General features: G+C 48.6%; 1 protein-coding gene across 4 annotated transcripts in view; it reads right to left on the bottom strand.

The window, feature by feature from the left end:
- Window positions 1–14,986, bottom strand: part of LOC139110075 (ankyrin repeat domain-containing protein SOWAHA-like) — a 375,001-nt gene that overhangs the window by 241,451 nt on the left and 118,564 nt on the right. The gene's annotated exons all lie outside the window — the stretch shown is intronic.

Below are 14,986 nucleotides of genomic sequence, written 5' to 3'. Positions count from 1 at the left end.
CGTCGAAAGTTTGCTACGGGAAAAAATGGGCGAAATTACCTGCGAATTAGATGAATATTTATCGGGATAGTGCTACTTCCGGGCGTGCAAAATCGCCTCGCGGCCGGAGGACAAGTCCGGTGATTCGTAGTTGGAGTATCAGCACGTGTCAGGCAGGATCGCCGTGTGAAACACAATTGGTATTAATGCGGGACGCGCGCGGGCGCGGGTGGGCGCGCAAGGACGAGATAAATGATGACTCGCTTTCAGCCTTTTGCTCCTTTTCCATTCGAATGGAAAATGGATATTAATGGGCGCCAACTAGCCGACGCGTCGACGATGGTCAGACGCGCGTGGGTAACACCCGCGGCGGACTTGGGATCCGGGTTTAATGCGCATAAACGTATATACACGGTCGTGTCTCAGCAGTTAGTCCGCAGTCGGGCTCGAAGCGTCGCGGATAGACTCATCAGCCTGGACATGCCCCGCTGATTATACGACCTAGCGGCTCATTATTGCGGGCTCTAAAAGCATCTGCCGTTTACTCGCCACGTTGAATCGACCGGATTTCATCCGGCATGATTAGCGTTTATGCGAGACAATCCGCGCCGCATTATCCAATTTGTATTACACCTTGCTTCCTCGCATCAAGATTGTGCGTATGACCATTATTTCAAAATTGATCGTGTAAACCGTTTCTTGCGTAGTAATTAATTAATTGTAATTGTCGGCCATTACCTCTGCGAGCAAATTAAATTTGAATTATTAATAAGTATTGATATATTTTCTGACGTGATTATGAAATATGATTTGCGTAGCTGAACGACAGCGCGGCTCTAATTACCGTCATCGATAAAATATTCTTTCTCGCTAACCGGCGATTAAGACAATTGTTGAACTTCTTTATTCTAAAGGAGAGAAAGTAATAAATCGAGGGTCTCGAAAAATCGAACCAAAGTGGTCAGCGATCTTACGTAACAAAAAAAAAAAAAAAAATTAACATTTTAAATAAATCCGACATTTTAAAGCATTTAACGATCACGAGAAATAAGAATTTAAGAAAAAGAAGATTAAAAAAAAAAAAGCAGGCTAACGGTAGTAAATATATTTAAATCAAGATAACGTCGAAATGTTAAATTTGTACTTGCATGGAATCGCGTGTAAATCGAAGGGACAGCGGGGATGGAAGTTTTTAGGTGTACGTATCGGATGTGGCTACTGGTAAAGTAAAGTAAGCACCCGGGCGACCACGTCGCGATAAGCTAATGCGTTTCGTGGGTTTTAATGAGGTTGATTGGCGGCTATACGAGACCTGGCGGTTTCTCGTATCGCTTAGCGGTGTGTTCACCTCCGCTCGGAGCTCGCTCGGACAGATTATTACTTACTTAAAAAAAACTGTCAGCGCGGCGTGCCTAAATTGTCCTCGTCCGGACCGAACAGATTTTAATGTCGCATTCTCATGCCGGGGAAACGCGCGCGAGAAATCGAACGTAGGACATCTGTCCACGTGCGATATACATAATCGGCGGTCAGCAATAATTTCGACGCCAGCGTTCTATTTCGAGGTATTCCGAGGCGGTTAATAAGATCGGAAATCTTTTTCGCGTGTAGAAATAATTTCGACGAAAATAGTTTGCGATTCGACTCGAAGAGAATCACGGCGAGGGAATAAGAAAAGAAATACGAGTTCGTTGATCGACGTAAATTCCTCCGCGAGGTGAACGTGTGTAAGCGCAGGAAAAATTAATTAAAATTCATGCAAAGAAAAGAAGAAGAAGAAAAAAAAAGGAGATAAGCGCGCGCCGACGGTTTTTTGGTTTTGCATTTCTACACGTTCTCCCCTTTGCGTAGTATTTTTATAATTAAAAGCATCGGGGGAACAAAGGAAAGGAGAGCGACGGCGATTTACGATTATAGCCCAGGCGCTCGCGCACACGAATTAGTGTACTAACTATTATCAGGGTCATTCGTCACGCTTGCGCGACGAGTGGCGTATTTCTATTTCGTGTGTAGGCGAGCTCGAGCCGGAAAGAAATGAACGGGCGATACCGAGGCGACGGAGAGAAAAATGAAATGCCGTTTTGCAATCCGCGGCGGGTCCCCGAGACAGTCCCGGTAGTCCGTCGATTGCGTGTCTCGCGGGCATGTTTCATGCCGATGCACGGTTGATCGAAGTGCCTTGCCTGCCCGGTCGTGCCTTATATCGCCGGTCATCGGCGAACAAGCGCGCCGTGAACGTTCTTACGGACGGTACGTTTAAGAGGCCAGCCGTGGAGCCGGTCCCACGAAACAATGAACGGGCATAATTAACCGATGGCCGCGAGCGCGAGCGCGCGCTGTAATCACAACGGCTCTTTGTTGTCAACAGCGTTTGACTTTCACCTCGCGTCGATGACGCCCCGGCGTGAGAAATAATCGGGCGCGATAAAAGGCGTAATTGCCTTTCCGGCCCGTGAACGCGCTCGCGTATTCGACGTAACGTTACGCTTATGCAAGCGGATATACAAAAATAACTGACCCGCGCTATATCCGGCGGCGAAAAAACAAAAAAAAAAAAAAAGATATACATGTACATATGTAATTGGAACGTAAATCGTGTATTACATAAAGATTCTTGTGCGCGATATTCATGCCCGTTGAGCTACAATCGCGGGCGGGCGCGCGTTAATTTATTTAATTAATTAAGTACAAAGAAATGTGCGAGATTGCGATACACCTGCAAGTGTAAATTTATAAATTACGTATCTGTTAACGAGTTATTATATGTATATTGAACTGCAATTGCGGAAATGCCGTTGACTCGTTAACATTTCGTCAGGTATACCGGGGATATTATCGCGAGGCGGTCGTAATATCGTTATCTGTCTGTCGCAATGTTTTTAACGGCCTTTGACTCATCTAGTTCTTTATCTCGTTAGTTTACCCTCCTAGAGTATAATTAACTCGGATAAGAATTCCTTTATGTTTCAACCTACACATGGTCGATCCTGCATAGCTAGTGGAGCACGGACCGCGCTTGTATCAAGATCTGCTTTACTGCCAACTGTTCTTTGTCATAGGCACAATTGCCCTCACATCGTTAATTCATAGTCATTATCCAGTAGTCTCCTCGGCTATCGGATCGGTTTCCGCAATTTGTTAAATGTACAAGGCGCGCTATCGCGCGACTGACTCACCTACTTAATCGGGAATTATCTTAAGACGCGAGAGACAATTAAATTTAATTATCACTGACGATATAAATGTAGCTATGTACATATATTAAAAAAAAAATAAAATAAAATAAAATAAATAGTATTAGAACCGTGTAAAATTATATATCTTCTCTCAATTTACCTCCAGCAATGTTACCCTTTCAAGGAAAACTGTTCCCCCTTTTCGAAGAGATTTCGATCTAATTAATTATTCAACAACGCGACATTGCCTGCTTTTAAACGACGCGTTTTTCCTCGATCGTAACCGCCACGTTCGCCATCTATTCGACCAGCAATTCCGATTTCAATGAATTAGCATTCGCGCGCGGACGGGGAAAAGGGCGAAACGGAGGCGGATATAAACACAGAAGGACGGGAGAAAAATCTGGAGAGGCCGAGGGAGAAGTCCGTTACGGGGGAGGGGGCGGGGGTGGGTGGTAGAAACGGCCGGTCCCAAGCCAGTCACAGATGGCCAATTACTCCCGACAATAAACACAATTTAATTTTATATTCATTCCACTTAGCGCTTAGGCGCGGTAATCCATCACCAGGGATTATTTCGGCTATCTCCCGGCCGGCCGGTAACACACCTATGACCCGCGCACACAGACGCACGTGCAGCGTGCTGCACCGCCCGCCGATGCACGCACGCACGCACGCACACGTGGCGTCCGCGCCTACGTGCTCCTGCGAGGCTCGCGAGATATAGGCAGTCGGCTAATGCGTTCGTGCGCTACATATTTATGCTCGAGATGGCTGATACCCGCGCCGCTACTGGTCGCGATTGCTTCTCCGGTGGCCCCCCACGTTCGTTTTTACCCTGGGTTTCGCGTCCCGATACTGCCCGCTAATCGTTCTCCCAGCGCGCGTAACACCCCGCCGCCGTTCCGATCTACGCTCAAGCGAAGGGAAATTAATTGGATCGCGGAGGAGCCGCTCAAATTATCTTCCGCGTACGTGGTGTAATTAATCAGTTACCTCGGCGATGTGATTATCGATCATCCCGGGGCGTCGAATGTATCCCGATAGTTCCTCGAGTCGTCTTTAAATTGTCTCGTAAAGCGACACATTGTTTCCGAGTCTCTCCCTTCGGTCGTGAAAGTACGCGCGAGGTGGGAAGGGCAAGGGCTGATTCGTGCAATTTGAATGGCGCGCAGCTCGAGATCTAGTTAATTTCGCGCCGTCTCCCGTGAGAGTGGAAACGCAGAAATACATAAACACGGTACACGCCTCCGTACATGCCCCGGGTACATAAGGTGTATATAAGATCCTCGTCGTCGACGCCGTCATCGTCGTCGCCGGTCGTCGCCGTCGCCGTTCGTTCGCTTCTTATGCAAATCAGGCGGAAAAACTCGCGTGTTTCCGGCGTGTTTTAATTATTCAAGCGACAACTTTCTGCAATGAAATTAGAACTCGCGCAGTCGTGACTGCCGGCGACAAGTGTTTTGCTTATGGCCGCCGCCGCCCATTCCGCCCGAAGGAGGAGAGTCGGTATAAATTGCCAAGGTATATCTAAATCCGCGCGCAAGAAGGGAAAGTCCGAGAAGGAGGGACCGAGACGCCGGGAAAAACGCTTGCGACGGTACCGCTTTCCACGTGGTGCTAACTTTTTAAAGGCTCCCGGCAGGTTTCAGGGGAACCTGGATGACGTCCGGAAATTTTAAATGCAAATGGGCATTAATATCGCATTGTAGCTGTTGTCAACGTCCTTTAAGCGCAACGTGTGTACCTCGTCTTCGTAAGCGAGATTCGGATTTGGACAATGCGCCCGGTGAAATTTCTTCGGCGTCCCCAACGCGTAGCGGAGTCGCAAACACGGCGAACTCGTGCGAGAAGGTTGTACCGAGCTGGTAGTTATTCGGTAGTAACAATAGCAGTCGTGCCACCCGGGGCATACAGAGCGTGTTTGGCGCCGCGTTTGTATGAATGAAATTATTCGCTTCTAGGAATATATAGCCGAACGTAACTGTGTTGCGGAGGACGAAAGCGGACGAAGGGGTAGAGGATGCTTTTCTCCTCCTTACACGCCGGTATATAAGTGTTGATTGCACAGCGGCAGCTGTGTTTTATGCTTCCTCGCCTCCTGCGCGAGAGCCCTTTTCTTATATTATATTATAGCGACGTGTTGAACGGCGTCTCGTACCAGTTTCGACAATTCCTGAGTATTATATGCACTGTTACGCAAAACAATGGCGATTGCGGCACAGCCGCGTTTTACAAGCATTTGCAGTACGGCGTAACGTCGAAAATCCTTACACGTTCGGAGAAAGACACCCGTCTCACGTACCTCGGAAGAGAGAAAAAAAAAAGAGCCGCGCGGATAAATCAAACGGCGAACGACGTTGCACATGTGCGAAACGTATTCAGTACGTAGGCGAAAATTTATTCATTTTATCCACCGCGCGGTAGAGTTCGTCCGGAGGCGAGGAAACGTAGACTTAGCCGCGGGTTCGCGGGGGCGAGAGGCGATCCGTAATTCCGAGGGAATCTTTTTCAGGAGTCAAAGACACCGGGGGCAGCGGATCCGTCGGCGGTGCCCGAACGTTCATTGTGCCGGCCGTCACGCGGATCCGCCGCCGCGTCGCGGGCAGAAGGAGCACGGAGCGGAGAGTCAGGATCTTATTTATGGCTATATTAATCCTTAAATGGTATCTAATGTCACACCAGCACCAAGGCAGATCTATCTGATGGGAGGGCGCGGAGCTCGGTCCCGGTCGTCCCTACACCGCCGCGTGTGGAACTTGCTATTGTCGTATGTATTCATACGTGTGTTCTTGTACGGCTGTGCTGCCGCTGCCAGGCACTCCTACCACAACGGGAGTACAAACGACGGTGTCGAGTTACCGGATGGTACACCACGGGGTGTCCGTGACTTATACCCTGTTTGGTTACCCTGGTTCTTCAGCCCCTCCCCCTGCGGTGCCCTCTCACCTACCGCACTTTCGTCTCCCTCATTTCGCAGGGCCAAAACCCCCCTTCCTCTTTCCCCCCCCCCCGCGTCTCCCTTTCTCTTTTGTGGTTCGTGCCGTACCGCTGCACCCGCGACCAAGATGTTTTGCAAAACAAACGTTTGTATCTGCACGCTTGACCGAACGAGAAAGCCCCATCGTCGGGGGCGACGTTAATAGACGACGATGAGAGCTCGCCGTTCTCGCGAAATAGAATTTAATCTCGTATAGGAAAGCTGAATATTAACTAAAATCTAATTGACAATAAATCGAAAGCCTACGAAAATATAAATTAAAAAAGAAATTTAAAAATTGTATTTTATTTTTTTTTTTAATGATCGATAACGCTTAATTATCCGTTTAATAAATATCACAAAATCAATCACGAGCAAAGCGACCAGCAATGTAAGAAGGAAAGCAGCATTGGTGAATGGAAAAAGAAAAAAAAAAAAAACGGACGAAAAAGAAAAGAAAAAAAAACGCGGAGGGAAGGAAGAAACTTGCAATAGCGCGTCGCGGAATAATGCGCGGCGGGGTGCACGGTGCTGCATTTAATCCAGCAATAACAGAAATATCAGTATAGGAGCACAATGGCCGCAGATATATCTGTTATATACGGGGATACGCGGCGCGTAGGATAGCCGTGTATAGGACGTCCATGTAGACAACGTATACCCGATGCGTACCATCGCCACCGTCGGCGGTGCAGCAGGCTGGTTGGTCGGTTATTGAGGTGTCACAGGCAACAGCGCCAACAACGTGCGAACCAACCGAGTCCGGGGCTAATGAATGGCATCCTCCCTTTTCTTTTCTGCCTATGAAAAATTATTGCTACCGCCTCGTCTCTCTCTCTCTTTCTCGCGCGCGCGCGCCCGGGGATTCTCCGGCGGATCTTCGTCTCACGGTGTCGACCTACCACCGCGCTCCGGGCGACGTGGCGCGGCCCCGACGATGGCCGCGATACTCTCCACGGCGATGTCGGTGACGGTTGCCGCCGGCTTGCTGGCTGGTGTGCACGACGGCGCCCCGCGGCGAAACCAGCTGGGCCCCCCCGCCCGGTCACGGCCCCGGCCCCCGGTTCTGGTTCCCGATGCACCCATCGCGAGCATTGTCGTTGCACACGCGGAGGATGTATGTGCATAGCTTGGCTGCGCGCCTGACTGCGGCGATCTTGCCGTGGGTACTCGCGCGCGTATGTATGTGTGCGCACCGCGGTAGAATATGCGGAGAAGAACCCCGTGCTTTTGTGTACGTGGGCCGTCGTGCTCGCCGCGCACATTTGTCTTGATAAAAGGGACGAGCAAATTAAAAGTAATGATTTGTAGAAATATTTTGGTCCTGGCCCTTCTTTCGCGCTGCCCCACGAGGGAAATGGAGCCATTATGGTGCCTAATGCCTCATCTGTTAGCCGTGCGAAATCCTGCTTGCTCCTGTGGGGCATGCTTACAATGCTCCATTTATATGAAACGAAAGGATATTCTGTCCTCTTTGGCTTACAACGGAACAGAATCGGCGATGCGATCCGGCAAACGCGGTGGAAGATGCGGAGAGAGCGATCAAAACTATCGCGCCGAAAATTCATCCGATCAATTTAATTTCAGACTTTACGTCGGGGGGCATTAATTACAACTTGATTAGCATAGGCGATCTACTCGGATCCCGCGGCGATTCGTTACGGCGGGATGAAGATAACTGGCGGGCGCGTGTTCTCCGCGTACGGCCGGATAGCCGAATAAAGGCTCGCACCACGACCGGTGGCAGGTCGTGTAATACGGATCAATGATACGGAAAGAAGAATCCACGCTGCGGAATCGTGTATACGAATGCCCTGTAATCAAATAAAGGGGAACAATGTTGGCGAACGATGCGAGTCAGCTAGCTCAGCAGTGCGATTTCGAACCCGCCCGTTCCTTGTCCTGGACACACCCCCACCGTAACCGAGCGAGCGCTGTTATCCGCGTATCCTACGACTCACTTCGTGGTTCCCTTAACCCGATCCCTCTGTCCCTCCTCCTCCCACGTTCCCTCTAGCTCCTTTTCTCTCTTCCTGCCTCCGTTTTCTATGTGTATTTATATATGTGTATATATATATGCATATATATATATTTTCAATGTACGTATGCATATACTATATACGTATATATCACTTTGCATTCACTTCGTATTTCTCTCGCAACTCGCGATCGTACTTCATAGTCTATTCGATATGAGACAGAGGGAGAATTCGAAACCGCGCCATTCTATACGCAGCGCGAAGTGTGCTTTACTGTGGGAAGTCAGCGGGCACTGGCCGCCTTATTTACGATGGAGAATTTATGACCGTGTCGCGACAAGGCGATACAACTGGAAACTTATATCTCTAAACGATTCCCCGATATCGAGTGTCACCGTTAATTTGATGGCGGTAACCGCGGCAACCTACGGTCCTTCCTAAAAGATGCTATTCCCGAGTATCTCGCGAACCGCAGATGACAATTATCAGACTCCAATAATTTTCGTAAGACAATTCGAATAATCATGCATGCGGACTCGTCGCAAAAAAAAAAAAAAAAAAAAAAAAAAGAGAGAGAGAGATGTTTATTCTTCGAGAGATCCCGTTCGAAATCCGCCATTCCCGGCTTCGCGTCGCTCGTCTATTCTCGTCCTGATGAATATACCCCTGAGACTACGGGGCTACCGGTGAGCGACGAAGGGGGAGCGAGGAGTGGGTAGGAAAGCCCCCGATGGTAGATAACGTCGGTCCGTTTGTCTTCGTAATAATATTGGCCCGCGGTCCGTCATCCCGCTTAAACGGGTCTACAAACGCAAACACAGTGGCCGAGCCAGTTAATTAATGTACGAGTTGTAACGTTGTTAACCTACAATCACAGTTACATAGCGGCGACGTGGCGATAACTCACTTCGGGCGTCGTGGCGTTCGCGCATACGTCGCATACGGTACTTGATACCCGTGTACATTCATTAGCGCGTCGAGGACGGAGTAATTCTAGTAATTCCCAACTCTGATTACATTAAGATTTACTCCTTGCGAAATTGGAAGGCGGTTCCTCGTCGTCGGGGACGAAGATGAATCTTGGCGTACGTGATCACGCCCGGGCGTGCGTTTCCGTCGCGTGTATTATTCCGCGGAGCGAGACACGGCGGAGGTCATCCGTGAGAGGAGAAAAATGTCCGAGAGGTCACTCTCTTTGATCAGACGCCGAAGACGTATGCGGTTTAATATCGCCCGACCCGAGAAAGACGGAAAGAAAGGGGGAAGAGAGAAAACGGAAGGTCACCTCTTCTCTCCCTCCGCGCGACGGTCTCAACGGGATACACGTACGGACCGTGGTACGAGTGGAGATCCGGTCCACTCACCGCTCGTCGTCTCGTTGACAAATGTCTCGAGCATCCCCTGGGCATCTCCGCCTCCTCTTGGCTTAGGTTCGCTATCATCCCTTAACTCGCACTATCGAGCCACTCTCGGCCGAGCCTCGCGTTAATCCGAAGGAACGGGGCCACCCCTCGTGCGACACACGGAGACCATTCAATTATCCGATGACGAACACCGTCGGCTGTCAGTTTGTAAATTACTTACATCGTTGTCGAACTTATTAAGCGCTGTTCTACAAAGCGGATAACTGCGCGCGAAAACGAAAATTTTGTTTCCCGCATTCGGTGAAAAATTAAATTCCCGTCGCGTCCCTTCGATATTTGCAAGCGCGTTTGAAGGGGAAAAAAAAATTTATTTTTCACATTTCTAATTAATTTTGTATAAGCTGTTATTGTTTGCGATGATATTAATCGATAAATAGGCCGTTATTCGACGCGGTCATTTATTATTCACAAACGTCTCAGCTAATCTTCATTTTTCTTATCTGTCACGTATCACGTGTCTCTGATTAATCCGTCACTCGGCAAAATACGTATGCAAAGCGATTGGCTATCCAATTAATTTTCGACGACTCCATTTCTGGTATCGTAATTCTATTTTGCGACACCGGCGTGATATTTCCGTGTATTATTGCCGGGAGCGTCGTCGAAAATACGTGTCGGATAATTAATTTTTATCCACCCGTGATTGTAAGTGAAATGATTTAATTACGTTATTAAACGTATGTCAGTTAAACGACTGTAAGTAGGAAAATTGCGGCGAAAATATCGACGCGAATAAATTGGCAAGCGGAGATAATGCGGATAAGATATAAGTAAATAGTCGACATTCCCAATAAAAGTATTTCTATTCTGGCTACCCGCGTCAAACGATAATAAAATATAATTTCGTAATGACACATCCATTTCTTTTTCAAAAATCAGCCAATTACTTAGTAATAACATCGCCTTCTGTAGAATGTCGCGGTAACGGGATCAATTCTTAAATGATATTATTTCTGTTAAATCTCAATTCTTTAAATATAATTGCCTCCGAGGTATTTCATCGGTTCCTTTCAGGTCTAATCAATTACGTCACTCGCGCGCGGAGACATTTCCTACCTCGATACTCAAATAGAACTTTCCGCCTGTGTCTCTCAGTTTTCATGAACCCAAAACCGGAGTTTACGTATTCATGCCCACGCGACATGCCGGAGAAAACGACGTGGAAAGTGCGCGGGCGAGTGAAAAAGGGACAGCGTAACGGGGAGGCGGGGAGAGGGAGCGGGGGGAGGCCGAGAAAGAAAATCTCTTGTAGGGTGAAGGGGAAGGAAAAGTTTACAGCCCGTGTCCGAGAGATTCGTGCCGGAGTAGTCGATAAAAAATGTTTCTCGCGCCGAGATAATAAAAGTGCGAATAAGCCGGCGGGGCGCGATGCGGGACGGAGAGAAGAGATGTATGATGCAAGGAGACCGGCGAGGGTGGCGATCGAGGGCGGGGTGGAGTGCGGCAGAAGGATCCGGCGCGGCGGATGTTTGAAATATTCCCCCGTCCGACTCGAGGCTCGCGATGGGAAATCTTTATTGATTCGTACCCGTCGGCCGTGGCGCGTATATGGCTCCGGGTCAATATGACTTCTCCGCTTGGCTCTTCGCGTCGGCCGCCCGCGTGTTTTGTATACACTGCGGACACGTATACATGAACGTGCAACCTCTCACGCTGTGACCACACACGTGCGTCTGATATTACTTATAGAAAAGTAAAAAGAACGAAATTCTCAGGGCGTTCTTTCACGCAACGGAGCACGCGAAAAATATTAATATAATGAACGTTACAATTCTTGTTTCTCTTGCAGAAATATTTTATGTCGCTTGCATATTAATTTAATTTTTTTTTTCTTTTTTTTATACGATATAAAGTTTGATTTTTCTTATTTCAAAAATTAAAAAAAAATTAAAGTCTCTTCTTTCGTCATATTTTATAAGACGCACAGATTTTTATCAAATGAAATAGAATTTTTAATAAAGTTAGCATTTAAAATACGAACTGAGAGGAGCTCGCGTACAACCAGCCTCGGATGTTCCGTCTCTCACACGGCACTAGAGACAGCAAATGAGCCAAGTGGATCAATCAACCGTTTGCCAAATGGTAACATCAAAGCTCGTTACGGCACCCCCTCGTTTACGTATATGTGTGTACATCGTCAACGGGCGAAATCTTGGGTTCAGGTTTACTATGTGGCGGCTAAGGAAGCTGCTCAAATGTTTGCGCCCGCCGACATACGTCGTCAACGCGTTACGTTTACGCAACACCGTGGTGTCGGCCGCTTAGGTATGTGTACATCCATCGGTGGTTGGCTAAGCACAGGTGAAGACAAGGGAGATAGAGGTATATTGCCTGGCGCCGGTTATACGACAGCGCTAAGTCGCTTAATAGGGGACGTAATGATGGAAAATGCACGTGGCAACTCTACTCGTTCCCTTCTTTAACGCGTCAGCGAAAGAATCGACTCATCCATCTCAATCTTTTTCGCGATCATCGTAAATACATATGCGTCGCCTCGGCATCTCGTTAAATTTAAAATTCCGCCAATGCGTCTCTTCTCTTTGTTCTCTAAATGCCGAATTAATAGTCACGGCTATGCTCGCAGTCGACGACGCTCGCCTGATTTCTTAGGCATTAGATAATTATAATACCGTCTCTCTCTCGCGCCAAGACGAAGGTATCCCTGTGCAACGTTATCTCGTTCGCTCTGACGGACTCGGCTGTAACGGCGGGGCGACAACTGGATAAAGTTCGACAATCTGGGCAGACTCGCAAGCGGGGCGGCGGGCATTTAAGGATAACGCGTACAAATCTCGCCGGCTCGGAAGGTGGATTCTGGGCGTGTCTCCATCTGGCGACTCGGCGTCTATTAATTAATCGACGCGCACCCGAGACTAACTGCAAGTTAATAAGCAAATTGCCACGCAATAAAGTTAGCGCCAAGTAGCGGAGTAAAGGGAATGTATATAGGGATAGGAAGTGGAAGCGGGCACAAGTCAGCGCGAATCGGCGCCCTCGCTCCGGTTATAACAGTTACACCCTCTGCGGGGCCACAGATGCGGCTTGCTATTCGCGCGAGCCTCCCCTCGACGCCTTACAGCACCCCATATAATTTAACGTCATTCATCCGACTCGCTTATTGAGGCGTTCGTATTAAAACCTGGTAAAAATGCCGCTTGCACCAGCCAAAAGCCGTGCGCAAAATTACGTTTTCCGAAGTTTAATTACGCACCGACGACTACGAGGGGGCCGAAGAAAAGCTCTGTCACTCTTGTAAGAAGTCCGTAATTTTATACGACCGTAAAACGCAACACTAAGTGAGATATTCATCCGCGTAAAACATCCTGCGCGGAAAATCGATCGCGAATGTCTAAAGGTTCGCCCTTTACCAGTTTCGCTTACAATGACGCGTAAGTATGTCGACCGGACGGAGAACACAAATAAATCCATCTGACGACCAATGAGAATATTCTATCAATCAGTCGGGGCTCTCGCAGCCGCGTTTAATTAACACGGAATCGCACTCTCGTCGCCGGCAACGAGACTGACAACGTGTTTGAGCCGAACGAGTGTCGAATAAAATTATCGCTCGACTCGACATCCACACTCTTTGCTCGTCTCGTTGGGGTATGGCTGGCAATAACGATAATAATACTTCATGCAAATCCTTTAATATCCGTTGATGAAGCTACCCCAGCGTTCCCCCCCCCCCTCGTATCCCCGGGCTTCACGACACCCTCGGGGATGTTAGACGCGGCATCGCTCTTCCCTGGACATGCCCACCCGTCCGTCGATTCAGTGCAGTTGACACTCTGAGAAATGACACGCTTCATTATTATAATATCGTGGCACGGAATCGCGCGCGTATTGGTGCGTATCGCGAGCGCGTCTCGATACGATTTCATTATATTCATGCACACGCACTGGCGCCATTTGTCCCCGGCCGCAAAATGCAAAGTGTCCGCGACAAACTGTGAGGGATCGAATAGGAGGCCCGAGCATACGCACGTACGTCGAAGCGTAATTTATCCGGAATGTCACACCGCGTCTTTATCATCCATCATTGTGTTACAGCGCGGACGTTGTATTACGAACTTGAGGATTATTTAATTATCACGAGCGATTAAGACACGCCGTACATTAAAATGTTACGTTGCATATAGCGTTAGAAAAGAAAAAAAAAATAACAAAGAAAAAAAAAATGCGTAGATAAATTCATAATTACGCCCGTTAATGCTACGTTGAAAAGATTGTATTATAAAAATATTAGAAAATACCGTCGTAAAAGTACTGCGGGGACAAGCTAAAGTTTTTCCCTCCTGCTATTTGGTATACTCTTGCTTATAGCCTACCAACGAGGGAATATGAGATCGAAAGAGTGAGGCGAGGCGAGAGGGACGGATAGAGCCTCCCACGAAGTTCCCCCGATTCGCCGGCGTAGACTCTCGTAAAGCTTAAATAAAGATAACCGAGGCTTAGGGTTGATATCATGCTGAGGGGGCGTTACGGCTGGTTGAGTCAACGAAATCAATTTATTCTCCCTTCTCCACTCTGCGGAGGCACCATCCCTCCGCAGCTCGCCTTCTCGGAGTCTCGGCAAGGCGGCAGATAGGGAAAAAGAGGGTGTGTATCGCGCACCTACACGCGCAAAAACCACCTTCGCCGTTTTATACACGTACATCCGTGAAAATGTGGAACGGGGTTGAAGTGCGATCGTGCGGAGAGACTCATCTGGTTTAATGGCGAGTTTATTTGGGTCGATTCCCCACCTTTTAATCAACAGGATTGCCGCTCAGACCGCCTACCGACACGGCCACCGTGTAGGCCCACATTCTCTGCCTTCGCCGCGTAAAATCATCCCCGTGAAGCCCACCCCCTTACCGCGGCGGACCCGGTCTACGCCACCCGCGCGAACGTTTCCCTCTTTCGCTCCCTCTCGCGCGCGCCCGTTTCGCTCATCCGCACGCTGGAAAAGACGAGCTTGTGGCTGTTGGTTGGCGAGCTTTCGAAACCACGGGGACGGTTATTACCACCGGCTAATCCCGGAGCTCGTTGCCTCCGTCCGTTCTCTCTCGCTTCTTCTCAGCTCCCTCCCGTTCCCTCCCACGACGTCTCTTTGTCGAACGAATGTTCGTAGCTAAACGAAATAAAATAACTCCTCGTCGTTCTACCAGACGGTCCCATCGGTACTTAAGACAAAGCTGGCTGAGAAAGAAATTGTCCGGGGCAACTCTACGTAAAGTCTATATACGATAAAATATAAAAAAAATTGTAAAAATTGTGCACACGCAGCGTTTAAAGCGCGTGCGTTTTGAATGGCATTATCAACGACGCGCGATATGAAAATTCTCTAAAGCGCTTCCGGCTCTAAATTCAATCTGTCGGCGGCGCGGGAAATAAAATGAGAAAGAGAGAAAGAGAGATCCATGTTTTTCCACGAACGATCGAAAGTAGTCTGTTCGTCGCGGT

This window comes from Cardiocondyla obscurior, linkage group LG19, assembly GCF_019399895.1.
Source record: "Cardiocondyla obscurior isolate alpha-2009 linkage group LG19, Cobs3.1, whole genome shotgun sequence".
NCBI lineage: Eukaryota > Metazoa > Arthropoda > Insecta > Hymenoptera > Formicidae > Cardiocondyla > Cardiocondyla obscurior.
This window is presented reverse-complemented; position numbering and strand designations above follow the sequence as displayed.